Source organism: Mus caroli, unplaced genomic scaffold, assembly GCF_978045245.1.
Source record: "Mus caroli unplaced genomic scaffold, Mus_caroli_1 scaffold_22, whole genome shotgun sequence".
Lineage (NCBI taxonomy): Eukaryota > Metazoa > Chordata > Mammalia > Rodentia > Muridae > Mus > Mus caroli.
This window is the reverse complement of record NW_028227277.1, coordinates 7,995,680-8,000,516: the sequence shown is the minus strand read 5'-3', so window position 1 is coordinate 8,000,516 and position 4,837 is coordinate 7,995,680.

The following is a 4,837-nucleotide window of genomic DNA, read 5'->3' as shown; positions in this document are numbered from 1 at the left end:
GGAGATGACGCCTGCAAACAGAAATAAGGAAAACAAGATACCTCAGATCTTACACTCTGACCCAGAGACAAAATGAAGTATATAGTATATTCTTTGTTTTATATGCTCAGTCAGTCAGGCTGTGAGATAATCATCTCACCAGACACTCCCCACCAGATGTATATCCAAATTGGTCAACATATATGGAATTTCTACATGTCCAAAACAGCTCTTGTCTGTCCCTTAGCCACTTCCAAACTGACTGCCTTCAAATGTGGTCTAAATGTCTAGAATCTAACAACACTGAATTACTTTATGCAGATCTCAAGCCTTATTTTCCAGGTGACAAGTGTTTTCTGGAGAGAGATAATGACTACCAAGCCTGAGCATAGACACTGATATCACGGACCCTTCCTTGCTTTGAAAGAAAATATCCACTAAGAACTATGGGGCCATATATTCATAAATTTCATATTATCATGGAAAAGACAACTTTTTGCCCTTGGTGAATACAATCCTAATTATAATCTCAAAATTAATCATTTTATTTTAAAGACTGTCACCTTGCTTCTGCAGCCTACCCACTCTCCTGAGCAGTCAAGTCTCTGAGAGACCAGGGATGCAAGATGGCATTCTCACCAGGTCTCTGGGTCCGGGCTTTCCCTAGAGGCCAGCTCTCCTCTGGTGAGGAAAGTACACAGAGTTCTGGGTCTCAGCTCTGCCTCTTGGCTGAAGTTGAAGGCCCAAAGGGACACTGTCCTAGAAGCTATGTTGCTTTTGCAGCTGGCCTGCACTCCTTCACAGATTGCTCATTGAGGGACCCAGGATAGAAGATGGCAATCTCACCTGGTCCCGGGCTCAGAGCCTTCTCTGGAGGCCAGCTAGAGCAATTAGACAGCAAAAGGATATCAAAGGCGATACAAATTGAAAAGGAAGAAGTAAAAAAAAATCAGTATTTGCAGATGATATTATTGTATATATAAGTGACCCTAAAACCTGATAAATGGCTTCAAAGAAGTAGCTGAATATAAAATTAACTCAAACAAATCAATGGCCTTTCTCTAAACAAAAGATAAACAGAATGAGAAAGAAATAGGGAAACAACACCCTTTACGATAGTAACAAATAATATAAAATACCTTGGTTTGACTCTAAGGAAGTGAAAGTTCTGTATGATAAGAAAGTCAAGTCTCTGATGAAAGAAATCTAAGAAGATCTCAGAAGATAGAAATGTCTCCCATGCTCATGAATTGGCAGGATTAACCTAGTAAAAATCGCTCTCTTGCCAAAAGCAATCTTCAGATTTAATGCAATCCGAATCAAAATCCCAACTCAATGCTTCACTGAGTTAGAAAGCGCAATTTACAAATTCATCTGGAATAGCAAAACACCTAGGATAGCAAAACTATTCTCAACAAACAAACAAACAAACAAACAAACAAACAAAAACCCTCAGGTGGAATCACCATGCCTGACCTCAAGCTGTACTACAGAGCAATTGTGATAAAAATTGCATAGTAATTGTACAGTGACAGACATGTAGATCAATGGAATAGAATTGAAGACCCATAAGTGAACCCAAACACCTATGGTCAGTTGATCATTTGCAAAGGAGCCAAAAATCATCCAGTGGAAAAAAGGCCACATTTTCAACAAATGTTGCTCGCTCAACTCTCAGTTATGTCGTAAAAGAATGTGAATTGATCCATTCTTATTCATTTGTAATAAGCTCAAGTTCAAGTGGCTCAAGAAACTCCACATAAAAATAGAGCCACTGAAACTTATAGCTGAGAAAGAGGGAAAAGCCTCAAAGATATGGGCACAGGGGAAAAATTCCTGAAGAGAACAGCAATGGCTTCTGCTGTAAGATTGAGAATCGACAAATGGAACCTCATAAAATTACAAAGCTTCTGCAAAGCACTGTTAATAAGACAAAAAGGGCCAGACTTGGTGGTGCACCCCTTTAATCCTTGGGAGGCAGAGGCAGCCAGATTTCTGAGTTCAAGGTCAGCCTGGTCTACAAAATGAGTTCCAGGATAGCCAGGGCTATGCAGAGAGACCTTGTCTCAAAAAAAAAAAAAAAAGGACAAAAAGGCCACCAATAGATTGGGAAAAAAAATCTTTATCAATCATAACTCTCATAGAGGACTATATCCAATATATACAAAGAACTCAAGAAGCTGTACTCCAGAAAATCAAATAACCATACTAAAGGATGTGGTATAGAGTTAAACAAAGAATTCCCAACTGAGGAATACTGAATGGCTGAGAAATACCTGACAAAATGTTCAATATTCTTAATCATCAGGGAAATGCAATTCAAAACATCCCTGAAATTCCACCTCACATCAGTCAGAATGGCTAAGATGACAACTTCAAGTTATAGCAGTTCCTGGTGAGTATGAGGAGAAAGAGGAAAACTCCTCCATTTCTGATGTGATTGCAAGCTCATAAACTACTCTGGAAATCAGTCTGGCTGTTCTTCAGAAAATGGGACATAGTACTACTGGTAGATCCAGCAATAACTCTCCTGGGCATAAACCCAGTAGGTGTTCCAACTTTCAATAGGGACACATGCTCCATTATGTTAATAAGATCATCATTTATAATAGCCAGAATCAGGAAATAACCCAGATGTCCCTCAACAGAGGAATGGAAAATTTGGTACATTTACCCATTGGAGTACTACTCAGCAATTAAAAACAATGAATTTATGAAATTATTAGGAAAATAGATGAGATCCAACATGGTGAGTGAGGTAACACAATCACAAAAGAGCACACATGATATGTACTCACTGATAAGTGGATATTAACCCAGAAATTTAAAATACCCAAGATACAATTTGTAAAACGCATGAGACTCAAGGAGAAGGAAGACCAAAGTGTGGATACTTTGTTCCTTCCTAGAAGGGAGAACAAAATACCCATGGAAGGAGTTACAGAGACAAAGGTCAGAGCTGAGACAGAAGGAAGGACCATCCATAGACTGCCCCACTCGGCGATCCATCCAATAAACAACCACTAAACCCAGACACTATTGCTTATGCCAGCAAGATTTTGCTAAAAGGACCCTGATACAGCTGTCTCTTGGGATGCTCTGCCAGTGTCTGGCAAATACAGAAGTGGATTCTCACAGTCATCTATAGGATGGTACACAGAGCTCTTAATGACGGAACTAGAGAAAGTACTCAAGGAGCTAAAGGGACCTGCAACCCTATAGGAGGAACAACAATATGATCTAGCCATTGCCCCTCCCTCCCCCAACAGAGCTTTTGTCTCTAGTTGCATATGTTGCAGTGGATGGCCTAGTAGGCCATCAATGGGAGGAGATGCCTTTTGTCTTGGGAAGATTATATACCCCAGTCCAGGTAGAATGCCAGGGCCAGGAAGCAGGAATGGGTGGGTTGCGGAGCAGGGCAGGGGGAGGGTACAGGGGACTGTCAGGATAGCATTCTCTGTTGGTTATGTCCTTTTATTTTTATTTTATTTTATTTTATTTTATTTTATTTTATTTTATTTTATTTTATTTTATTATGTCCTTTTATTTTTCTTTCACCATCTGGTCATTTCTCTTGTTAACTTGCCTGGGTATCTGGGACTGGATCAGTACTCTTTGGATACAAATAGTGTAGTGTGACCTGGATTCCAGGAGTCCTCCTGGGAGTTAGGAAGTGCTGTATCTGGTTAAGGCATGCCTTAAATATCTTTACTTGGTGCAACCATCATATCCCACTGTCTCTGGTTTAGATAGATCTAATAGGAGCCACGTTGGCTTTGGGGTCTGGGGAAGGCATATTGATCTTCAATAGTTTCAGTTGGAGATGCAAACTGGAAATACAATAGTATTCAGGAAGAGCTCGATAGATATCTCATGTGTTTAGGTTTGTGGAGGTCCCAAATGAAATGAGTATTCAGCCGAAGGGCTCACCTATGTTCTTAATTATGGAAGATCTCCTGTCAGCCAGGTAGGTTGGTAGGGGTGGAAAGTAAACCCTGCTTTCATAAGTTCAGACGACAGATGTTTTTCAGGTGTAATTGTTATGTAACATTGAAATTCTTTTTTTGGTATTCAATATTAGTATAGTTATGTATATGGGACAATGAAGATTGGAAGGGAAATTGGACCCCTTATTGTAAGCTAAGTTCTATGGATTAAGAGATTTTAGGGGACACCTTGGAAGAATCACCATCAGCATTCCTGCATGTATGTTGAGTGTTAGTGAAGTAATATGTGATGCCAATTATGATGCATTGGGTTAAAAATCCTGTGTCTAAAAAAGCTATAACATGTCAGATTTAGTTTCATTAGAATAAGTTGAATTTTCTACAAAAATCATTTAAATTATAATAGACTGAGATGTTATTTATAATGAAGAAACTGAAATTATATTTGTTGGTGCATAGATGTATAATGGGCATCACATTGCCTTGCAAATATCTGCGGTTCATGAATGACATCTTTGCTATTGCATATGTAATTCATGAAAGAGGATGTCTTTCCATCCATGTAGATTGATGAGTGCAGATACTCAAAAGTACTTCAATAATTTATATTAATCATACTTATGTGCCATATTAAACCTTGTTTCAAGGGATTGAAGAATCACAAATCAGTATCTGATTAATGGGGAAAAACTGGATATGAATGGTTTAATAATAAATGACATCAAAATAAAGAAAATACAACAGCAACCCTTCTAAGATTATTCTCTGACATGAAAATAGGATAAGAGGCCATCACATGTTCCACATAGCATGACATGGAATCAGATATTTGATTTGGACAAGAAATAAAGGGACAAGAAAATGGAATGAAGCTATGGAATATCATCTGTAAAACATAGAAGAAAACTTTG